Source organism: Solanum tuberosum, unplaced genomic scaffold (assembly GCF_000226075.1).
Source record: "Solanum tuberosum cultivar DM 1-3 516 R44 unplaced genomic scaffold, SolTub_3.0 scf00272, whole genome shotgun sequence".
NCBI lineage: Eukaryota > Viridiplantae > Streptophyta > Magnoliopsida > Solanales > Solanaceae > Solanum > Solanum tuberosum.
The window spans coordinates 828,803-842,579 of NW_006239194.1; positions in this window are offsets into that span (position 1 = coordinate 828,803).

Sequence of the window (13,777 nt, forward strand, 5' to 3'; positions counted from 1 at the left end):
TCTGTTATGACAAAGACTGGTTTAAAAAATATACTCATTTTGAGGAGCCCAAAACCATCATGCTTGGTGATTCTCACATAACTCAAGTGCTTGAAACGGGAGATGTCGAATTGTGTTTTACTTTTAGAAGGGTATTAACTTTGAAAGATGTACTCTATACTCCTTCTATGAGAAAAAAATTGATGTCTACTTTTCTTTTTAATAAAGCAGGCTTTAAATAGTTTATTGAATCTGATCAATATGTAATTGTGAAGAAAGATATTTTTGTGGGAAAGAGGACTACTGCTGGACCGGTGAAAACATTTGCTGCAGTGGGCTTGAATCTCCTTAAAGAGAGTGAGATATCCGTTCTTCAGCCTGAAGAGATTTATTTCTTCATTTTTATTTTCAATTGTAATCTTGTAATTTTATTATCTTGTAATTTTTCACTAACATAAACTAATAAGAATAGATACTACACTTGATCTTAGCCAAAAGGCCGAGAAAGGTTTGATTTTCAAGTGTTACGCAAGGCTATTTTATATGCAACTTGTTACATATAATCTCTCTTTCTAGTCAGTGTGGGAAGAGCTAGATATGATTGACTAATTAATCTTTTCTTTGATTTTATATTAATCTAATTCAATCCCATTAATATAATATTGATCAAAGAACAGTGAAAAGCTTAATTATGAAGGTTAAATATACTGGGATTAGAAGCTTATTTTAACTTTATATCAAACTAATTCAATCCCATCAATATAATATTTTGGTTTTAAAGGTTTCTGAAAGAGTAGATAATTTATACTTTTCAACACGAGAATTTCACTGCGTGATTTGTCATCAATCTTGAGGATCTTATAGTCATCACTAGTCGAGTCATATCCCAATCCCCAGGTACAATTGTCCTTTGGAAGAATTTTCGGAAAGGGAAGTAGTATTGATTCTCTCGTGGAGGGGTTCAATAGCAAAAGTTGTAAGTATTTATCGGGATAATAAAAAATCCCCATAAGCACCAAGCCATCGCAACAACAATATAATGTGTGACACCATGATTTATTATTAGAAGGACAATCAAGTTTTTGTACTTGCTCAACCTGTTGAACTGACGGTAAAGAATAACAATACAAGGAAACCTTGTCAGTATAAGAGTAGCATTGGTTAACAATAATTTTTTGGGAATTTTCGTCATTCCCAATATTATTGAGATGTGTTATGTTCTTTGATGTTTTGATGATCTCCTCACACGTGCAGAGACCTGGTCCTCTGTAGAGTATAAATACTCGTCCAGTGGTCAAAGTGCTGTACAGCTGTAAAAGCTGTCCGCGTCAGAGAGTTGGTGAAATTGTAGAGTACTCCACCAATCAGAAGCGACGAGGTTGTTTGTTCATTGGATAATAACTTTTCATGTCTAAATATATCCAAGGAAAACAACAAACTAATTCATTCATTCAAAAGGAGAGAGCCAACACGTAATCTCAAGAACTTACTAAGAGAAGTTTGCAAGGGACCTGGTCCCTGCAAGACTGCGATGTGAAAGGACGACAAGACAGTTGTCAGAAAAGCTGCCACTTCTGATGTGGTAGGTGCACAACTTTTCTAAACAGCAGGCTCTCAGCCAATGGGCGGTTCCAAGGAGTTTGTGTTCATTTTAATATATGATCTCTTTCCAACAAACACAAACTCAAGATTTGACAAACAAAAATTTACAAGCTTAAAAAGACAAAGCCATCTTCAAGGAAGAACTCAAGCACAAGAACACATACAACAAGGACCTGATCAACTGAAGGAGAGCTTTCCGTATCTGTTGTTGTTCTTGATTGTTTGTATTTGAGCTTAACTTGTACGATTCGTTTCATTGTTGTTAGAAACGTTTCAAACTTTGTTTGAGTCTTGTAAGAACTTAGTTAGGAGTAACTTTGTGTCTTACGGTTAAAGTCTATATTGATTTGTTAGGATTAGTTTAGTGGGCGGTGTGGTATCCGCTTAGAAAAGTCTAAGTTATCTAGGGGTGATAGCTTAGTGGGCAGTGTTGTATCTGCTCTGGCTCAGCTAAGTGATAGAAGGTATTACTTAGTGTGGAGATTAGCAGGCTAATCTCATTTTGTAAACTAGCTTTTACTTTTGCTTGGAGAAGATTAGTGAAAGCAGTTTGAAAAGTCCTGGCAGGCCAGGTCGTGGTTTTACTCCCTTGAGCAAGGAGGTTTCCACGTAAAGTTATTTGTTTAATCTTTACTTTCAGCACGTATTTTACTGTCTGTTATTGTAACTGTGCTGAGGACCTGGTCCCATCGAAACAAGTGGACACATATATTTAGTTACTGTTCTTGCTGAGTCAAAGGACCTGGTCCTTGACTGATAAGTGGACGCATACATTCCAACAAGATGCTTCATCTTAAAGTAAGGGTCGGAAATCAATGTCATCCATAACTTTGAAACACATTTGAATCATACAAGTGACTGCACAGGCAGCCTACTGAGTTTGTCCGTAGCCACATCAACATCCATCTTTTCCCACTGAAATTAAAAACTGAAGAAAGAAGGCGATATCTTTTAGCAGATTCCACTTTTTCTCTAGGGCTATTTGGGTTTAGGTTTTGCTAACCTATGCACGAGAAAAGTGAAAAAAAAAAACAAGGACATTAAGCATAATATAAAAAGATAGTACAAAATATGAAAGAATAAAATATAATAAATTAAAGTGGATGCCACACGTCATATAGTGTGAACTGTCTGTGACGTAAGTATTCTCAATTTTTGGGTAAACTATTTTTTCATTTATTTTGATTTTCAATTTTTTTGTTTGATTAAATATAATTAAGGAAATAATTTTTTTATTGAATCTCTATTTATTTATTTTTTCATTTTTTGTGTGTGTGTTTCCTTCTAATGGCAATATCTGAGTTAGATTTTTGAAGTCGACGGACCTCGACCTATTCTGCTGGATACCTACTATCTCCTAACTTATACTCTACATAGGAGTAGGGGTGTTCATGGTTCGGTTTGGATCGGTTATTGGTTAAAACCAAAACCAAACCAATTTAGTTGATTTTTAAATTTCTTAAACCAAACCTAACTAAACCAAAAAATAACCATCAATTTGATTATTGTCGATTTGGTTCGGATTTTTTGATTTTTTAGATTTGAAAGTAATAAGTTTGTTGAGGGCATACACATCTTGATAGACACAAACACCTAGTACATGATCAGTACAAAGAAAAGCTTTTGTGGATTCTATTAAGCTAGCAATATTAGAGTTACTATTACACAAAACAAACAGAGTAATTTAGTTAAGTAATACTAAAGTCATTATATACTAAAATTTATGTGTTGGGCTTGAGAAATGATAAATTTAAAGACTTAGGTTAATTAAAATTTAACAAAATATTTATATTTTATTTATGAATAATATATAAATAATTATAAAATTTATATATTATAATTTCTCGGTTTTTTTAAAAAATCCAATATGGAGCTCCAGCTCCTTTTATTAATTAAGATAATAGATACAAGTCGTGGGCAGTCTAGAAAGGACTGGCCCAAAAAGGAAAGAGGCCCTGTTCAACCGACTATTACAATTCCCCCCAAGTCGGGTTTCCAAATTTGTGTTCCAGTTCTTCCTCACAATGTCGCTCTGTGGAGTCTGATATTCCTCTACTTGTTGTTGTGGATCATTAATACCTTCCCTTGCTCCTCGTGCTTCCTCATCTGGCAAAGGTAATGTTTTTTTTCTTCCTCTTCTCCTCTCCTAACTTCCTTCATTTCTGCTATAGAGATCAATCCGGTGGGATGGTTGCTGAAGAGTTGCCTATCTGACCTAGAGGCCCTCGCTTTCTGCTGGAGAACTTTTTGTGAGCTGTCATAGCCAAGACTAGGTAGATTTTCATTCACAACTATGTACACCCTTCGATGGAAAATACTTAATCGTTTTGAGATTTGCTGAAAACAATGTATTTGATGTGCTGCATCCTCTTGTATATCAATTCTGCGCTTTGATTTTCCTTTTCTTTATCCTTAGCGTGGGTATGTCTGATTTCTCTGCATTCAGTATCTTTTTGCATTCCACGGGTAGCTGTTGAAAGTTATGCCTTTCCATTTTGCCCTGCTGCTTGTATGCTTCATTGGCTATCTTGTCTGCTAGCTGATTAGCTTCTCTGAAAACATGATTTATACTTACATTCATATATTTTGCTAGCTCTTGTATGTTCTCTATTTCCTCTATGTAATTCCATGGGACTCTCCACTCCTTTCTTATCATTTTTGCTGTATTTAGTGAATCTGTTTCAAAGACAACACTTGTGAAGTTATTATTTTTGCAGAATATCATAGCCCTGTGTATAGCCTTGATCTCAGCTTCCATACTCGTGCCCTCTCCAATATTTTGAGCCTCAGCATATACCAAGTCCCCTTCCTTGTTCCTCACACAAAAACTGTATGTACTTTCCCCCGGGTTCCCATTGCTTGCTCCATCTATATTGCACTTTATCCATCCAAATTGTGGTTTTTTTTGCATGTTACGACATGGTGATAAAGCTTAGGCCTGTAATCTTTTAATCCCTCTACTATTCCTTCCCAGTTTCGTGGGACTCTTACCCATGGGTACACAGTCTTCATTACTTGAAAGATCATGTTTTGACACTGTTGGTATAGCCTTGCGAAAGTCACCTCCTTCCCATGTTTTCTGGCATTCCTCCTTTTCCATAGCTCCCACATCAGGACTGTTGGTATTAATTGATATATTGTTCGTAACTTAGGATTTTTTGTTGCAGTCCACCATTTAGTGACTATCTGTGGTAATCCTCCTTCTAATTTTATACTTGCACAACTAGCAAACTGTCTCCATAGATTAGTAGCTATTGGAGCTGTTAAAAATAAATGGTGGATTGTCTCCTGATCATAGTTGTTGGCTTGTTGCAACAATAACATCTGGAGGCCATACTAATTCACATTTTCTTAAGATTATCTTCTGTGGCTATTTTTCCTTTCCAACTCCTCCACAGAAGAAAATTGATCTTAAAAGGCACACCCCTACTCCAGATTTTACCCCACCACCAGTGTTTTTCTCTTTTGTGTCTCATACACTCATAAGTAGACTTAACTGTAAAAGCACCACAAGTCTCACCCATCCACCATGGTGTATCTCTTGTTCCTTCCTTCACCCTTAGGCTTATATTCTCCAGTATATGTTCTGTCATCTCATATGATAATATCTGTTTGAGTTTGTGACTGTCCCATTCCCCATTAACTATGAACTGTCTCACCTCCACTTCCTCTTCCTCTCCATTGTGATCTTGTATATAGTATAATGCTCCTTGCTTTGTCCAATTATCAAACCAGAAACTTGCTCTCCTGATTTAATTTGCCACCAGATATCATGCTCCACTTCCTCCCTAATTTCTATCATTTTCCTCGATGCATGAGAGGCCCCAGTCCCCTTAGCCATAACAGGGTGTTGTTTTTTACAATATTTATTCCACATGAATGTACTCCACAGTGATTTTGATGTTTTGAAAGTCCGCCACAACTTTCCAAAGAGTGATTTTGTAACTACATGCAATGATCTAAATCCAACAACTCCTTCCTTTGGAAATCACATCTCATCCCATGCTATCCAGTGTTTCCCTTTCTCTCTCCCTATTTTACTCCAGAAAAAACCTGCAATTAGCTGATGTAATTGTTCAATAGTTTTCTTGGGTGGATTCATAGATGATAGCAAGTATATAGGTATAGACTGTAAGACATTAGCTATTAGTATGTACTTCCCCCCATAAGATAGCCATTTGATTTACCATATCAGAGGTCTATTTTTAACCTTCTTGACTAACTCTTCAAAGAATATTCTCTTCCTTCTGCCATAAAAGACCGTGCATCCCAGGTAAGTGAAAGGGAAGTTGCCCTGTCTTATACCAGTTAACCTCCTTAATCTCATCCCCACGATGAGTGGTGTATTATCATGAAGGTAATAGAAACTTTTGTTTAGGTTTATCATCTGGCCTGATATCAATTCATATCTCCTTAGCACACCCATCATCAAACTAATTGATTTCTAGTCCCCCGAGCATAATAGGATAGTGTCATCTGCGTATGACAGCTGATTTATTGGGGGGGATCCATTTAGGCATCCCATAGCCCCTGAACTCAGCCTTCTCATGTAGGCTGTTTAGTCCCCTTGCTAAGACCTCCGCTGCTATTATAAATAGTGTTGGAGACAATGGGTCTCCTTGCTTTAAACCTCTGGACGAACGAAAGAAACCAAAAGCCTTTCCATTAACTAATTTCTCGGTTCGATTTTGTTATTTTTGCGGTTCTTTTTTAGTAAAACCAAAATCAAACTAAATAGTATTGGTTTTCAAAATTTAAAAACTAAATCTAAACAAACCAAATCAAATATCAGTTATTTTAATCGATTTGATTCGGATTGCGGATCAATTTGTTTTTTAACCATAACCATGAACAACCCTACCTAGGAGGGCAGGGCTAGACTTCGATTTAACTTTGATTCCTTAAAGGACTTTCTTCTCTATTTAACCTTTCTTTTTTAACCCTCTTTGTGTCTATGCATTTATAGTGTAGTTGTGTAAGTTTCTCCTTTTATCCCTTGCTTTTTGTTTGATCAATTTTTTTTTGTTATTTTTTCCTGTTATAAATGTAGTGTAGCGTTAGTTGTTAACCAAACAAGAAGCTCTTGACATACTTATTGCTCGTCCAAGTGAAAGAAAGATTATATCCTATGTAGAGAAGATTATTTTTTTTAAAGGCGTTTTTGTTTTGTAGTGAATTTATGAATTTAAATAATTGTCCATAAAAGCTTAAGCTAGGGGTGGAGCTAGGTAGCTAGGCCTTAGGGGAATCATCTGAACCTCCTTCAGCTGTTTATATATAGTTAATTCTTTTCCCCACCCCACCTTAGGAAGATCAATAGTGATCTCACTTACCCTCCAACATGACTCGAACCCTCAACCTAACAGTTAATGGTGTAGATGCTCAAGCCTCAACCTATTCCTAAGGTTCATAACCTCCAAAATAAGACACAAAACAAGAAAAAAAAATACTTTCTTTAATATTGAAAGCATGTAAAATGTAACCACCTAGTAGTAGGATGATTGAGGTCTCTCCATTAATTAAAGTTTTTGGAATGCTATTGTTATTTACTTATTTTACCTGTCTATCTATCCCTAACAATTAATCACTTCTAGTAGTGCAACACCAAGGCAACACGTGATTATAATTTAAGATAATATTAATGAAATAATGCTCTTCAATATGATGATTAATATTCTAAATGCAAATCTCAATACTTAACTTCCAGAGATTTTAAAATGAAAAATCATGAGATCTAATCAAAGAGTAAATTTATGCAAAAAAGCTTAGAACTACAATTGGTGGGGTGCACTATGTCAATGAAGTAGTGCAACTCCATCATACATAAGCAAATATTAACTAATTAGTTTTGGGAAGATCAAACTTTCTGTATATATAAACGAATCCTTTCTGAATGACATCAGATTGAGGCCATAATCCTTTGGACATCCTAAAGACATAAAAACGACAAGCCAAACATCTGCAACAGAGTAGCACTTCTCCATCTGAAAACATATATTTTGTTATGGCTGATTGAAGATCGATACCTTGTATAGTAAACAATTCAGTCCAAGATTCGTTGACATAGTCTTTCATTACCAAAACTTAAAAACGTCCTATGTACCAGACACACAATGAGAATAAGCACATAGCATTCCTCCCAATTCTGAAACACCTCGTCCCCACAACTTGGAGAAATTTGAGTAGAGTTGCTCTGGCAACGGTATTTCTCTGTACACCTCATCTGAAATACTAAATGACATTACAAAATATTTCTTTAACGAACTAATAAGCCAATGAAATACCCCATGGACAAATACCAAAGAGTCAATAGATGTGAGCCTAGGCCAGTAATTTCCTTCATTTGTCCTTCTGTAGTAATTTAATTTTATATCAAGAACTGAAATAATAAGTTACATTTTCATCAATTTATAGATATCATTAATGTAATGAAAATGAAATTCTTGGACATAATAGGCGGACCAAGGATTTGAGTGTGTCGAGGGCACCTCTACATGTACTATGTATATGTTAAAGGCAATTAATTTTTCAATGAATAACATACATTTTCAATTCATTGATATCAAATAATTTGGACATGAAACTTTGTTAATAATAAAGAAAAATGGAATACTAAAATCATGCAACACCTAGGCGACACTTGAAGGTCCCGATAGCAAGTTACCGTGGTGAACCTTTCTCCCAAAATAACTAATTAATCTTTTCTCTGATTTTATATTAAACTAATTCAATCCCATTAATATAATACTGATCAAAGAGCAGTGAAAAGCTTAATTATGAAGGTTAATATACTGGGATTAGAAGATTGAAGAAGCTTATTTTAACTAGCAATATTACACATTATATCTAACTAATTCAATCCCATTAATATAATATTTTGGTATTAATATAAAGGGTTCTGAGAGAATAGATAATTTATACTAGTTAGTTTAATTCTCAATTCTGTTGAACATAGAGCTCTCCAATGCTAAAAAATCTAACATTCTGTTATAGAAAAATTTAAGAGGATCATTTTATATAATTGTAAGGATCAGTGGCAGAATTAGGAATTTACGCCAAGAGAACGAAAAAGAAAAAAGAATGTCACGTGTGGGATTTAAATATGTGATCTGAAAGTTATTTTTGACGTCTCTATGCTATTTCACTCTAAATTTTTTCCTTTTATCGAAGGGATTCAACAATTTATATAGAATTAAAATATTTTAAAAAAATGTTTAAGCAATATAAATTTTCAGTGGAGGAAATTTCCTTCCCTTTGTTTAGCTCTGCCATTGGATGGAGAACAGATACCTCTCTAATATTGGCATATATAAACATTTGTATTTTAGGCATGGAAAAGTTGGGCATGTGAAGAGGAGGTGTGAGAGCTTGACGGTAACATGAATTAGGAGAGACAGAGGTAGATCGAGAAAGAAAGAGAGGGGGGGGGGGGAGTGATTAGACATGACATAACACAACTCTAGCTTATGAAAGACATAACCCTAGATATGAAAGTTTCGAGATTGAGGATCAATGAATAACATACCATTCTAAAAACGGACAACTGAACATTACATTTTCAATTTATTGATATCAAATAGTTTGGATGTGATACTTTTTCTTATAATTAAGCAAAATAGAAATTGTTGGGTTTTAAACAACTAGAAGGCCTATAATTTTTTGATACATTTTCACCGGTAACAAGAATTACATCCATATGACTTTTAATTATTATGGCTGCAAGTTTTTAGGTAGAATAGTACCCTGCCACTGTACAGACCCGGGTTCAATTCCCGGCTGCGGGTTTAGTTTCCGGCTGGTCCAACATGGAGTGCTGTGAAGATGAATTGTGCAGTCAGTGAGAACTTGGGTCCTCACCTTGTCTGTTAAATGGATGACAAAATCGCGCATCTGAGCCTCTCTTTTTCTTTTGATTCCTTCTGTTGTCTAATAACTCTCTAGTCTGTGTACATTTTAAATTTACTAAATCCCTATATGGCTTGAAACAGGCACCTAAGCAGTGGCATGAAAAGTTTGATTCTTGCATGATTGAAAATGGTTTTAAAACAAATGAGTGTGATAAGTGCATATATTATAAGTCTTGGAATAATTCACATGTGATTACTTGCCTATATGTTGATGATTTGTTGATCTTTGACTCTAACATGAATGTTATTGATGAAGCTAAGAATATTCTTAGAAGCTATTTTGATATGAAAGATCTTGGTGAGGCAAATGTTATTCTTGGAATAAAAATAACAAGAACATGTGATGGAATTTCCCTTGACCAGTCACATTATGTTGAGAAAATTTTGAAAAAATATAACTTTCTTGATTACAGCATGTTTCAACTCCTTTTGATTCAAGTGTTCACTTATTTCTTGTTGAAAGAGAAAATGATGTAATAAATCAAAAGGAATATTCTAGCATAATCGGAAGTTTGAGGTATGTGACTGATTGCACTAGACCTGATATTGCTTATGCAGTAGGAGTACTTGGCAGGTTTATAAGCAAGCCAGGTAATGAGCATTGGCATGATGTAACAAGAGTTATGAGATATTTAATTGGAACGAAAAATTGTGGTTTGTTCTATAAAAAATATCCTGATGTACTTGAAGGCTTTTGTGATGCAGATTGAAACACTTTATCAGGTGATTCGTGTTCTACCACTGGTTATGTCTTTACTTTAGGTGATGGTGTTGTTTGTTGGAGATCAAAAAAGCAAACTATTATTGCTAACTCTACCATGGAGGCTGAACTAATTGCTTTAGCTTCAGCTAGTGAGGAAGCGAATTGGTTAAGAGATTTGTTATTTCAAATACCTTATTTGAAAACCAATTCCTCCTATTTTAATTCATTGTGATAGCACCGCTGCAATTGGTAAAGTTATTACAATGGTAAATCCAGACCTATACGGAGGAAACACAGTAATGTAAAATCGTATTTGACAAATGGTACCATTAATGTTGATTATGTCAAATCTTGTGATAATCTTGCAGATCCTCTAACTAAGGCCTTAACGAGAGAAAAGGTCTGGAGCACATCGAAGGGGATGGATTGAAGCCTATAAATCCTTGAGTCATATATGAGGAAACCCAACCTGGGGACTAGAGATCTTATAACCAGGTTCAAAGGGAAAAACTAATCATATGACGATGACTTGTTGTGAAAAATGCACTATCTTTTTATTCCTCCCTATGATGTGAGTGCATTGTTTCTTGTAGTTTGTGAAGGTTGAGTTGATAAAACTCTTAATGATTATCTGTAGTCCGTTGGGTGGAGTGTTAAGCTAACAGGAGCACTCTCGACAGATTTCATCTATGTGATGTGTGGAAGTAGGTCGCTTCCTATGAGAATTTGGCTTAATCTCAAAAGCACTCATGAAATCGGGATAGCACACGGCCATAACGTGCTAGCATTAAAGCTCATGTCAAGACCTTGATTATTATGTGTGAGCAGTGATATTTTATTTCCCTTAAGCAGTCATAGTTCAAATCTGAGACCACTACGACTCTGGAGTAAAAGTTACTGTTTCACTAAGTGGAGGTTCAATGCAAAGCACACCTTCATTATGCATAGTAGTCTTCCTTCAGCTGATATACTCTCTTGTCTAATATTAAAATAAATGGGGGATTGTTAGTGATTGAGCATTTTAATATTATTTTTTATATTAAATTTGCTCATTATTTTGGTGCCATAATATTGCCTAATTACTCATGAATTGGCCATTGACTTAGTGGTCATAAAATGCTGGCAGAAACGTTCCAGTGAACGTTGGAATTGGGCAGCATGTTCATTTGCCGTTGGATGCATTTGTTACACTCTCTTTATTTTCAATTCTTTACTCTTCCATTATCCTTGTAACATATGTAACTCCTAAAACCATTATCTTCACTATTTACTACACCATTATCTTCCTATTCATTGCTAGGAAGACTTCTTCTAGTATAAATATTGGTGTTCTTCATTTGATTTGGTACACACAACACACAAGAAAAATATAGAGTGAAAGAGTTGGTCAAAAAAGAGAGTTCTTATTAGTTGAAGGGAGGTGTTCTTTTTTGTGGAGCTTTGGACTCAACTTTTGTCCAGAGTTGTTGAGTTATACTTTGTGAAGGCTGTTGTATCCTGGAGGGGACAAGTCAAGAGGACTACTACTGGACCGGTGAAAACATTTGCTGCAGTGAACTTGAATTTCCTTAATTGAAGAGATTTATTTCTTCATTTTTATTTTCAATTGTAATCTTGTAATTTTATTATCTTATAATTTTTCACTAACATAAACTAATAAGAACAGATACTACACTTGATCTTAGTCAAAAGGCCGAGAAAGGTATGATTTTCAAGTGTTACGCGAGGTTATTTATATGCAACTTGTTACATATAATCTCTCTTTCTAGTCAGTGTGGGAAGAGCTAGTTATGATTGACTAATTAATCTTTTCTCAGATTTTATATTAATCTAATTCAATCCCATTAATATAATATTGATCAAAGAACAGTGAAAAGCTTAATTATGAAGGTTAAATATACTGGGATTAGAAGCTTATTTTAACTTTATATCAAACTAATTATTTATGAATAATACATAAATAATTATAAAATTTATATATTATAATTTCTCGGTTTTTTTTTAAATCCAATATGGAGCTCCAACTCCTTTTATTAATTAAGATAATAGATACAAGTCGTGGGCAGTCTAGAAAGGACTGGCCCAAAAAGGAAAGAGGCCCAGTTCAACCGACTATTACAATTCCCCCTAAGTTGGGTTTCCAAATTTGTGTTCCACTTCTTCCTCACAATGTCGCTCTGTGGAGTCTGATATTCCTCGACTTGTTGTTGTGGATCATTAATACCTTCCCTTGCTCCTCTTGTTCTCGTGCTTCCTCATCTGGCAAAGGTAATGTTTTTTCTTCCTCTTCTCCTCTCCTAACTTCCTTCATTTCTGCTATAGAGATCAATCCGGTGGGCTGGTTGCTGAAGAGGTGCCTATCCGACCTAGAGGCCCTCGCTTTCTGCTGGAGAACTTTTTGTGAGCTGTCATAGCCAAGACTAGGTAGATTTTCATTCACAACTATGTACACCCTTCGATGGAAAATACTTAATCGTTTTGAGATTTGCTGAAAACAATGTATCTGATATGCTGCATCCTCTTGTATATCAATTTTGCGCTTTGATTTTCCTTGTCTATCAATTTTGCTTATTTTTGGTGCAACTTCTGTCTCCTCGCTTATCTCTTTATTAATTGTTTATATTTATTTGTTATTATATTATCACTTAGTCTTGCATGCTTAACCAATCAAATAAAAATAACTAAAGTGCCCTTAATTGCTTAATATTGTTATCACTTAGTTTTTGTATGCTTAATTAATTAAAATGGCCTTAATTGTTTAATATTATTTATCACTTAGTAACCATGCTAATTAAATAAATAATAAATGAAGTGACCATAATTGCAACTTGTAACCCCCACATAAATTGCATGAGACACGGCCGGGACCCACATTTGTGGACCTTGAGAGATGCCTAATACCTTCCCCTTGAGGTAATTTGAACCCTTACCCTAATCTCTGGTTCGTTGACCTTAGTTAGAATTAGTTTAGGTTAGATAGGTGCCCTAACGCGTCTTAATTCGTTAGGTGGCGACTCTTCAATCCTCCAAATCCCAAAAGAGTTGTTAGGTCGTGCATCCGAACGGAAAGTCCATTTTGTGAAAAATGAGGTGCGACAGTTGGCTTGTTGCAACAATAGCATCTGGAGGCCATACTAATTCACATTTTCTTAAGATTATCTTCTGTGGCTATTTTTCCTTTCCAACTCCTCCACAGAAGAAAATTGATCTTAAAAGGCACACCCCTACTCCAGATTTTACCCCACCACCAGTGTTTTTCTCTTTTGTGTCTCATACACTCATAAGTAGACTTAACTGTAAAAGCACCACAAGTCTCACCCATCCACCATGGTGTGTCTCTTGTTCCTTGTTTCACCCTTGGGCTTATATTCTCCAGTATATGTTCTGTCATCTCAACTGATAATATCTGTTTGAGTTTGTGACTGTCCCATTCCCTATTAACTATGAACTGTCTCACCTCCACTTCCTCTTCCTCTCCATTGTGATCTTGTATATAGTATAATGCTCCTTGCTTTGTCCAATTATCAAACCAGAAACTTGCTCTCCTGATTTAATTTGCCACCAGATGTCATGTTCCACTTCCTCC